Consider the following 12,040-nt stretch of genomic DNA (forward strand, 5'->3'; position numbering starts at 1 on the left):
TCTCGAGCTCCTGGACTCAAGTGATCCACCTGCTTCTGCCTCCCAAAGTGCTGGGATTACAGGTGTGAGCCACTGCAGCCAACCCTGATTTTTCATCACAGAATGCTCCCCCTTAGGCCAGAATAGAAACATCTAGTGAAAGACTACCAAACATCATGGTACATTTTAATAAATTTAAACGTATACCCTTTCACAGACTCTACTTTTGAATTTTATTTATTATTATTATTTATTTTGAGACAGGGTTTCACTCTGTCGCCCAGGCTAGAGTGCAGTAGTGTGATCTTGGCTCACTCTAGCCTTGACCTCCTGGACTCAGATGATCCTCCCACCTCAGCCTCCTGAGTAGCTGGGACTACAGGTGCACGCCACCACACCTGGCTAATTTTTTGTATTTTTTATAAGAGATGGAGTTTCACCATGTTGCCCCAGCCGGTCTGGAACTCTTGGGCTCAAGGGTTAAATTTTATTTATTATTTACTTATTTATTTAATGACTATCAGATTCTTCTCCCCAAAAGTAACTAATTGCATTTTCTTCTGTTTCCTTTTCTATAATTTATAATTATAGAAAATATATTAAATATATTTAATATATATTAAAATATATTAAATGTATTTATATGTATTAATATATTAAATATATATGTGAGAAAATATATTAAATGTATTTTAATATATTAAAATATGTATGTAAATATATTAAAATATATATTTTATTAAAGAAAATATATTAAAATATATATATGTAAAAAAAAGGGCCGGGTGCAGTGGCCCACACCTATAATCCCAGCACTTTGGGAGGCCAAGGCAGGCAGATCACTTGAGGTCAGGAGTTCAAGGTCAGCCTGGCCAACCTGTTGAAAACCCGTCTCTACTAAAAATACAGAAATTAGCCAGACATGGTGGCGTGTACCTGTAATACCAGCTACTTGGGAGGCTGAGGCAGGAGAATCACTTGAACCCAAGAGGCAGAGGTTGCAGTGAGCCAAGATCGCACCACTGCACTCCAGCCTGGGTGACAGACTGAGAATCTGTCTCAAAAAAGCAACTGAGTCGATGTAAAACCGTTCCTCATTTAATTAGTTCTTATATTGACAGACGTTTGGGTTGTTGCCAGTCCTTTGCTATTATAAACAATGCTGCCATAAATGTCCTTAAATATCCATTATTTTGCACAATCACACGTTTTCAGTAAATTTACTTCAATAAATATTGATTTAAAGGTCAACAGTAGATGTAACATTTGTTTCCATTTTTAAGACAGACGATCTACTGAGAAGAATACACTTGTTAATGAATGTATTCCTCCAATAGCTACTTCAGTGCCTAACTCCAGTTAGACAAGGCTGAATATGGGGGGAAAAAAATCATATACCTGTAAAAGATTTTTAAAATGATGTTTTAGTTTTTTAGGGCTGCCGTAACAAAGTACCACAAATGAGGTGGCTTAAAACAACAGAAATTTATGGTCTCAAGATTCTTGAAACTAGAGAGGAGAGGACAGGTAGCCAGGACAAAGGGGTGTCACAGATGCTGGGGTGGGTGGTGGAGGGAGTTTCAAAGAGGAGAATAATCACATATAATACAAAAGGTAAGTGGGATGCAAGCTTAATAGGGGCCACTGGATTTGGTAATGAGAAGGTTTTTGTTGACCTTAGCAGTCAGATTGCAGTGGATGGAGGAAAGAATGGGAAGTTAGTAAGTAGGGTGATATTATCCGAAAGGAAAATAACTCCATCTTCTAACTTAATAATACGTTTGCAGTTGATAAATCACGGTGCTGACCTCTTTTCCCTCCTCCTGTTGGGGGATGTCTGGGACCTCGTTTAGTGCTTCCTTCTGGAGGGAACTGGCCTTCCAGGTCTGTCTGACATGCACATCACTGACGTTGACCTCAGCCTTTGTCTTTCCGGGGTTCAAATGCTACCCATGGCTCAGATTCTACCTCAAAGGGCATCTCTTCTCGAAAGTCTTCCCCACTCTCCCCAGCTCCAAGTCATCTTTTTGTCCTCTGAATCTCTACAATATTTATCTCCACATCTCTTAAAGTACACTTAACTTTAAACATTTATTCCTTTTATTATAATTATTTGTGCTTTTCATCTTTTCTTCTCAACTAGACTAAGAGCTCCAGATAGGATTCATGGATGATTCACCTTGATATTCCCAAAGATATCACATTTCTTCACATTTGCACTGGATATTAACATCAAATGTATGCTGGCTATTCCATAAATATTTATTAAGTAAATTAATAGCTGGACCCAACAAGATAACATCAAATAGAGTCCAATAGGCCGGGCACCGTGGCTGATGCCTGTAGTCCCAGCACTTTGGGAGGCTGAGGCAAGAGAATCACTTGACTCCAGGAGGCGGAGGTTGCAGTGAGCCGAGATCACACCACTACACTCCAGCGTGCGCAACAGAATGAGGCTCTGTCTCGAAAAAAAAAAAAACTAGAGTCCAACAACCTCACACAATGTGCATATCTTTAGGTTAAATGCTCTTTGCAGTTAAAAACAGCAATTTTTGAAGTCAGCAGAAGCAAACAATTAGATGCCAAACATCTAACCCAATCTAAAGTATCCAAAATCCAGGAAGTAACACAGATATCAACCAAGGGTGAAATTGCTGTAGTAAACCACGGTAATAGGGAGCCAGGTTGCATAGGAGAGATGGGTTTGGAAGGGCACAGGCCAAGACATAGCCTACAACTTTCTGTGATTTTGAGGAAGTACGCTTGCCTCTCAAAGCCAGTCCTCACGTCACTACCCTGAAGATAGTAATTCCCCTATGATTGTTATGGGGTGTATATATATATGCTATATACAGGGTACCCGAAACAGAAGAAGCCCTGAATAAAAAATAACTTTTAACTATTATAGCAATTAGATGAAATAGTATGCAAACATTTACTCTGAAGACCATGTAGCAACATGCCTCACGCCTGTAATTCCAACACTTTGGGAGGTCAAGGTATGTGGGTTGCTTTGAGCTCAGGAGTTCAAGACCAGCCTGGGCAACATGGTGAAACCCTGTCTCTACAAAAAATACAAAAAAGTAGTCAAGTGTGGTGGTGCATGCTTGTAGTCGCAGCTACTCAGGAGGCTGAGGCAGGAGAACCACTTGAGCCCAGGAGGTCAAAGCTGCAGTGAGCTGAGATCATGCCACTGCACTACAGCCTGCGTGACAAAGTGAGACCTTGTCTGCAAAAAAAAAAGAAAAAAAATTAACATACCAAATCTAATAAAATTATAAATGTGTTACATATTAATAATACACCATTAAATAAGAGAAAGCAGAATAAAAATTATATAAAACTGCTAGTTATACAACAATATAAGAAATTGTGTGTACTTGTTAACAAGATCAAAAGGCAATCTGGCTAGGCAAGGTGGCTCAAGCCTATAATCCCAGCACTTTGGGAGACCAGGGCGGGTGGATCACTTGAGCCCAGAAGTTCAAGACCAGCCTGGCCAACACGGTGAAACCCTGTCTCTATTAAAAATATACAAATTAGCCAGGCATGGTGGCATATGCTTGCAATTGTAGCTACTCAGGAGGCTGAGGCATGAGAAACACTTGAACTCAGGAGGCAGAAGTTGCAGTGAGCCATGATTGTGCCATTGCACTTCAGTCTGGGCAGCAGAGCGGGATCCTATCTTTAAAAAAAAAAAAAAGATTGAAGGCATTATAAAAATAAGAATATAGTTATTCATTACTACAGATGCCTCAGAAAGAAAAAGGATTGATCATAAGTTATAATGAACTAGTATGAACAATTATATGCCAACAAATTGGATAATCTAGAAGAAATTGGTAAATTCCTAGAAGCATGTATACGACCTATCAAAACTGAAACAAGAAAAAATAGCCTAAACTGACAATTCACAGATGAGACTAAATCAGTAATCAAAAACCTTCCAACAGGCTGGGTGCAGTGGCTCATGCCTGTATTCCCAGCAATCTGGGAGGTTAAGGCAGGCAGATTGTTTGAGTTCAGGAGTTCAAGACTAGTCTGGGTAACATAGCAAAACCCCATCCCTACTAAAAACACAAAAAAGTAGCTGGGCATGGTGTGCGCCTGTAGTCCCAGCTACTCAGGAGGCTGAGGTGGGAGAATCACATGAGCCTGGTAGGTTGAGGCTACAATGAGCTGAGATCATGCCACTGCACTCCTGGGCATGATTAGGTGACAGAGTGAGACCCTGTCTGAAAAACAAAAAACGTTCCAACAGAGAAAAGCCCAGGACCAGATGGCTTCACAGGTGAATCCTAACAAACATTCAAAACAAGAATTACTATCAATCCTTCTTAAACTCTTCCAAAAAATAAAAGAGGGACAACCTCCAAACCTATTTTATGAGGTCCACATTACCTTAATATCTAAGACAAAGAATAACACTAAGAAGAAAACCACAGGCCAATACACCTGGTGAACAGAGATGCAAAACTCCTCAAAAAAATACTAGCAAACTGAATTCAACAGCACATTAAAAGTATCATACACCACAACCAAGGGGGATTTATCCCTAGGATGCAAGGATAGTTCAACATATGCAAGTCAATGTGATATACCACGTTAACAGATTGAAATATAAAAACTACATGATCTACTATAAAAATTACTGCATCATTTCAATAGATGCAGAAAAAACATTAGACAAAATCCAACATCCATTCATGATAAAAGCTCTTAATGAAATAAGTATAGAGGGGACATACTTCAGCATAATAAAGATCACATATGTATTTCCATGAACAGTTCACAAAAGTAAAATATATATATATATATATATGAAAGGCCATAGCTAACATCATAATCAATAGGGAGAAACTGAAAGGTTTATCTCTAATATCTGATCTTAGCTACAAATGCCCACTAACACCACTTCTATTCAACATAGTACTAGAAATCCTAACCAGAACAATTAGACAAGTAAAAGAAATAAAAGGCACTGAAATCAGAAAAGAAGAGGTATAATTACCTCTGTCTGCAGACCAGCCTGGGCAACATAGTTCCCCCCATCTCTACAGTAAAAAAGTTTTTAATTAACTAGTCATGGTGGTGTGTGCCTAAAGTCCTAGCTTTCGGGGAGGCTGAAGCAGGAGGATCACTTTAAGCACAGGAGTTAAGATGTTGCAGTGAGCTATGGTCATGCCACTGCACTCTAGCCTGGGCAACAGAGCAAGACCCTCAAGAAATAAAATAGAAAATGAGGAGTGTGTGTGTATGTGCATATATATATATGTAATATTCAATGGAATATTATTTAGCCTTAAAAAAAGAAGGAAATTCTGCAACATGGGTGAACCTGAAGGACATTATGCTAAGTAAAATAAGCCAGCCACAGAAAGACAAATAGTGCATGATCTCACATATGTAGGTTTTAAAATAGTTGAACTCACAGAAGCACAGAGTAGAATGGTGGTTGACAGGAGTTGGGGGATGGGGGAATTGGGGAGATGTTGGTCAAAGGGTACAAAGTTTCCATTATGCAGGATAGATAAATTCTGTGTATCTAATGTACAGCATGGTGACTATAGTTAACACTGTACTGTATACTTGAAATTTGCTGAGAGTAGATCTTGTCTTCTCGCCACACACACATACGCCTACACATACAGGGGTAACTACGTGAAGTGATGGATATGTTAACTAGCTTGATGTGATGATCATTTCACAATGTACATGCATATCAAACCATCAAGTTACACCTGTTAATTATATACAATTTCTATTTGTCAATTATACTCCACTAAGTTTTTTTTTTTTTTTTTTTTCCTTTAAAGTAGAGACAGGGGTTTCATTGTTTTGCCCAGGTTGATTTCTAACTCCTAGGCTCAAGGAATTCTCCCATCTTGGCCTCCCAAAGCGCTGGGGTTACAGGTGAGAGCCACCGTGACTGGCTCTTTTACAAAGCTTTATTGGGCAGGACGAGGTGGCTCATGCCTGTGATCCCAACTGCTCAGAAGGCTGAGGTGGGAGGATGGCTTGAGGCCAAGAGTTTGACACAAGCCTGAGCAACATCACAAGACCTGTCTCTAAAAAAATTTGTAAAAATATTTAGCTCATTGTGGTGCATGCCTGTAGTCCCAACTACAGGAAAGATCCCTTGTAGGGAGAAGGATCCGTCGCACCCGGGAGTTCCAGCTGCAGTAAACTATGATCCCACCACTGTACTCCAGCCTGGGCAATGGAGCAAGACCCTGTCTCTAAAACAAACAAACAAACAAACAAACAAGCTTTTTAAAAAAGAATACAGCATTTAATGTTGAATCAGTTAGGACTCTTTGTTACTGTTATGGTGGAAAAGAATCTGAACTTGAACTAACTTGGGCCAAAAATGGAATTTATTTGCTCCCAGATCCCAGGGAAGGATTGAGCAATACAGCTATAGAACGGCAGGAATCCAGCTGGCCCACGGAACAACTGGGACCAGGCGTTTCAACATCTTCAGGAGCCTCTTCCATCTCCAGATCTTGCTGTTGGCCTCATTCCTATTCACCACAATAAGATTTGTCTACAGGAAGAAAACAGGCCTCCCCAATGCACAGTTTCCAACTTCTGCCCCCAAAGAGGGAATCCCTATGTTCCCTCTTCTCAAACAAGGGTGCTCCTCAGTGAGTGTGCGCTGCTGCACCCATATCAATTGTTTTTCAGCCAATGTCTGTCCTCATTGGCAGGTACCCGGACCTCCCTGATTGTTGCAGATATTGATAATCACCCCTGGAATCAGCTTCAAATATCCCAGAGAAGAGGATCATTGGTATTGCTTTTCTCTAATCAGCCCTAGGCAGGGCCAGGCCATGTCAGAGCACAGCTGTTCCCACAGGAATCGCCAGGTCAAAGGTACAGAAAGAGCGATTCCCAGAAGGAGGGTTGGTACTGGGCAGATCAAAAAAAGACATGCTGGCTGGGCACAATGGCTCACAGCTGTCATCCCAGCATTTTGGGAGGCTGAGGTGGGAGGATCACCTGAAGCCAGGCGCTTGAGACCAGCCAGAGCAACAAAGTGAGGCCTCCATCTCCACACACACACAAAAAAAATATATATATATACACACACACACACACACACACACACACACATATATATATATATATATATATATATATATGTGGGGGGGGTGGGTGGGTGTATATATATAGTCTGGGCATGATGGTACATACCTATAGTGCCAGCTACTTGGGAGGCTGAGAGGATTGTTTGAGCCCAGGAGGTCAAGGATGTAGTGGGCCCTAATACTGCCACTGCACTCCAGCCTGGGCCACAGAGTGGGACCCTGAAAAGAGAGAAAGAGAGAAAGAAAGAGAGAGAGAGAGAGAAGGAAAGGAAGAAAGAGGGAAAGAAAAGAAAAGAAAAGGAAAGAAAAAAAGAAAGAAAGAAAGAAAGAAAGAAAGAAAGAAAGAAAGAAAGAAAGAAAGAAAGAAAGAAAGAAGGGAGGGAGGGAGGGAAGGAGGGAAGGAGGGAAGGAGGGAAGGAAGGAAGGGAGTCTACTATAAGTGTACTTGTAGTTTTTATTTTCCAAAATTTTAAATTTCCAAAATTTAAAAATTACTATAACTTTTAAAAGGAAAAAAATAATTTTAGGTACCAAAAGCCCCATCTTTCTTAGTTTCACTTCTACTCTGTCTTAGAATGCCATCAGCATCTCTGTCCCATCTACGAATAAACATAGTCACACTGTATTAGAAATTCTCTAAGAAACAGGGGGCTATTGATAGCCAGCTTAGTGTTACCTTTGGCCTACCCTGGTTAAGCAACAAAATAAGTCACTCATTTGATGTTAGAACAGGTTCCTGTTTGATGTATCCAGTTTCCTCTAAAACTTTCAGCATTTGGGTTAAATTTTATTCAGAGTGACAGCCACACCTAATCTCCCCAAGGCATTAACCAGAAGAAAATCAGGCCCTGACTTCGCTATCCAACCCATCCAGACATCCTAATCTTTTCCCTCAGCATATGTAGAGAATTCAAAAATTAACTTGCATACAAATGCAGATAATCTATTTCCAGGTTCTGTCTAAAGCCTTTTAGTAAGATCTTCCAAATTCTTACTTTTGAATATCCCCTAGCAATGAAAGATAACTTGACTGCTGAGATATCATTCACAAAAGAGATGAGAAAAATGATTAATTTCTGAGCATGTTCAATTTCTTACACTCTTGAGCTCATAATTGAGTGGTTGATTTCTAGTTCTTCCAGGTACAATCACACCACAGAGAAATGATTTTAAAGATGAAGTTTTAGTGAGGGACTAATAAATTTTTCAGGCCAGCTCTCAAGACTTTCTCAATTTTCTACATACTATTAAAGAACAATACATACCCAGTGATTAGAATGCATGCTAGTGCCCCTGGGCATAGAAACATCTGGATAACAAAATGGAATCTGCCTTAAGTGTCCAAACAGCAAGCTAACAAAAATGAAAACAGCAAGCAGATAAACAGAACAATCCGGGGGTAGCAGCCATGATCCAGATTAATCCATTACCATGAGAGCACACACCACAGAAACTTCCAGAGGGTGTTCAGGGCACATGTTCCATGAGAAATGCCTGATCCCTTTGTGGCTTGCTTCTTTCCTTAGTGTTTGCAGTGGGACTGTATGCCCTGGTTATGGGCATTTTCAAAAACGCACCAAAAAAGCTCTCTGCCAGGCCGTGTGCACAGCATGGTAGAGAAAATACCCTATTGCAGATTGCTAGTTTAAATGAAGGCTACCCAAATAAACTAGCAAACTAAGATGCAAAAGTTAGAAGTATGCCCAATCCAACCTGCTAGAAAAGTAGGACCATAAATGTAATAAAGAATTGTAGACTGGGATCGTTCTATAAAAATTAATTTTAAAGGCTGAATGTGGTGGCTCATGCCTGTAATCTCAGCACTTTGGGAGGCCGAGGCGGGTGGATCACTTGAGGTCAGGAGTTCAAGACCAACCTGGCCAACATGGTGAAACCACTGCCTCTACTGATAACACAAAAACTAGCCGGGTATGATGGTGCATACCTGTAATTCCAGCGACTCAGAAGCTGAGGCAGGAGAATTGCCTGAACCCGGGAAGTGGAGGTTGCAGTGAGCCAAAATCATGCCACTGCACTCCACCCTGGGTGACAGAGTGAGACTCTGTCTCAAACACACACACACACACACACACACACACACACACACACACATAATTAATTTAAAATTTTGTGCACAGGCCCAGGCATGATGGCTCATGCCTATAATCCCAGCACTTTTGAGGCCAAGGCAGGAGGATCACTTGAGGCCAGAAGTTTGAGACCAGCCTGAACAACATAGTGAGATCCCATGTCTCTACAAAAACATTCACAAAAATTAGCCGGTTGTAATGGCACACGTCTTTAATCTTAGCTACTCAGGAGGCTGAGGCAGGATGATTGCTTGGGCCCAGGAGTTCGTGGTTGCAGTAAGCTACGATCATGCCACTGCACTCCAGCCTGTGTAACAGAGCAAGACCCTGTCTGAAAAAAAAAAAAAAAAAATATATATATATATATATATATATATATATGTATAGGCAGCTAATTCTAGAGTTTATAACTTTCTTCAATACTGCTTTTTTTTTTTTTTTTTTTTTAATATTACAATGGCATCTGTCCAATTCTCCACAGGGAAAAGTGTCATGATGTTTCATCAGATGAAAGGCGCACTCTGGATTTCAGTCAACATGATAGAACACTGTACCCCTCCAGATTCACACCCTAAGTGTTTGGGAATTAAAGTCTCCCAATCTTTTTCTTCTTATTAAATCACAAGGGCCCCACTGACATGGTGATTAGCAGTTCTGGCCTGGAAAAAATAAATAAATAAAGAATTCTAGCACAGCTGCAAGAAAACAAACAAAAAGAACACCTGGGAAGACCTGGTCTATTTTTGCTTTGCATTTAGTTGGCAAAACAAAACTCCCTTCTGGAAGAATTCCTACCACTTTATTCCACCACATTTATCATCTCCCTTTTTCTATTTCTTTTTATTCATTTTTTTTCCTTTCCTTAATACTGCTGTCTTTTTCTTCACTGGGTATTTCCTTATTTTTTCATTCATTTAACAAATATACATTGCATGCCTAGTACAGGTGAAATACTTTGCCAGGCACTGTAGGACATATAAAGATAAGTTAAACATGAGTTCTGACATCCAAAACCTTATTATCCTAATAGACAATGTGACTGGTACGTAAATAAGTCAAATCAAAAGTAAAAAGTGGCCGGGCGCCATGGCTCCTGCCTGTAATCCCAGGACTTTGGGAGGCCGAGGCAGGCAGATCACTTGAGGTCAGAATTTCGATACCAGCCTGGCCAACATGGTGAAACCCCATCTCTTCTAAAAATACAAAAATTAGCCAGGCATGGTGGCAGGTGCCTATAATACTAGCTACTTGGGAGACTGAAGCACAAGAATTGCTGGAACCCGGAAGGCGGAGGTTGCTGTGAGCCAAGATCGCGCCACTGCACTCCAGCCTGGGTGACAGAGCAAGTCTCCGTCTCAATCAAAAATTTAAAAAAGTAAAAGGTAGATGATAAGACATAAAATAAATATAAAGTGACATAGAAACTCAGGAGAGCGATTCATTCCAGTTTGAGGGGTTAATGAAAGTCCGTAGAGAGGAGCCTGAATAAAGGGCATTCTGGGCAGAAAACAAAACAGAACAAACAAACAAAAAAAAACCAGCCTGAGCAAAGGCAATAATCTCTAAAAAACACAGAGTGATTGAATTTCACTAGAGCATCAGTCCTCAAGATGTGGTCCTGGACCATTAGGACCAGCATCATTTGATATCTTGTTACGTATGTAAATCCTTAAACCCCACCCCAGGTCTACTGAATCAAAGATCTGTGGTAGGACCCAGCAATTTATGATGTAACAAGCCCTCCAAGAGATTCTGGTGTGTATTCAAGTTTGAGAGTCACTGAATCAAGGTATAGGATTCCCAGGGTGGGAAATCTGCTTGAAAAGTAAGATTGCAATAAATAAAAGAAAATCAACTTTAAAAGGATGGTTGGGTGCCAGCTTTGACAGCATATACACTAAAGTTAGAATGACACAGAGTTCAGCATGGCCTCTGCAAAAGGATGAGATGCAATTTTGTGAAGCATTCTAATATTTTTTAAAAGGAAGGTGGAAAAAATAGACAAATAGGACTACATAAAACTTAAAAACCTATGTGCGTCAAAGAACATAAGCAACAAATAAAAAGGGAACCTACAGAATGGGTTGAAATAGCAGCAAGTCATATCTGAAAAGGGGTTAATGTGCAGAATGTATAAAGAACTCCTACAACTCAACAAAAAAAATCCCCAATTTTTAAAAGGACAAAGGACTTGAATAGACATCATAGACATCTCTAAAGATGATATACAAGGCCAGGCGTGATGGCTCATGCCTGTAATCCCAGTACTTTGGGAGGCTGAATCAGGTGGATCACTTGAGATCAGGAGTTCGAGATCAGCCTGGCCAACATGGTGAAACCCCACCTCTACTAAAAATACAAAAATTAGCCAGGCATGGTGGCGCATGCCTGTAGTCCCAGCTACTTGGGAGGCTGAGGTAGGAGAATTGCTTGAACCCAGGAGGTGGAGGTTGCAGTGGGCCCCTATTGCACCACTGCACTCCAGCCTAGGTGACAGAGTGAGACCCTGTCTCAAAAAAAAAAAAAAAAAAAACCCACAAAAATGATACACAAATAGCCAACAAGCATATGGAAAGATGCTCAATATCACTAGTCACCAGGGAAATGCAAATCAAAACCTCAATGAGATATCACCTCACACTCATTAGGACAAGTACTATTAAAAACAAATTAAAAACCCAGAAAATAACAAGGCCGGATGTAGAGAAATCAGCATCCTTGCACACTGTTGGTGGGATTATAAAATGTTGCAACCTCTATGGAAAACAGTAGGCAGTTTCTCAAAAAATTAAAAATAGCACTATTATGATTCAGCAATTCCACTTCTGGGTATACATCCAAAAGAATGGAAAGAGGAGTCTCAAAAAGATATTCGCATAC

The 12,040-nt window shown here is 40.3% G+C and overlaps 1 non-coding gene across 1 annotated transcript; it reads left to right on the plus strand.

The window, feature by feature from the left end:
• The first annotated feature begins 11,033 nt into the window (after positions 1-11,033).
• On the plus strand, positions 11,034-11,137 carry LOC123573175 (U6 spliceosomal RNA). Its single transcript, XR_006697917.2, has one exon. It is a non-coding gene; the product is annotated as a U6 spliceosomal RNA (small nuclear RNA).
• Positions 11,138-12,040: the final 903 nt, after the last annotated feature.

Source organism: Macaca fascicularis, chromosome 4, assembly GCF_037993035.2.
Source record: "Macaca fascicularis isolate 582-1 chromosome 4, T2T-MFA8v1.1".
Taxonomy (NCBI): Eukaryota; Metazoa; Chordata; class Mammalia; order Primates; family Cercopithecidae; genus Macaca; species Macaca fascicularis.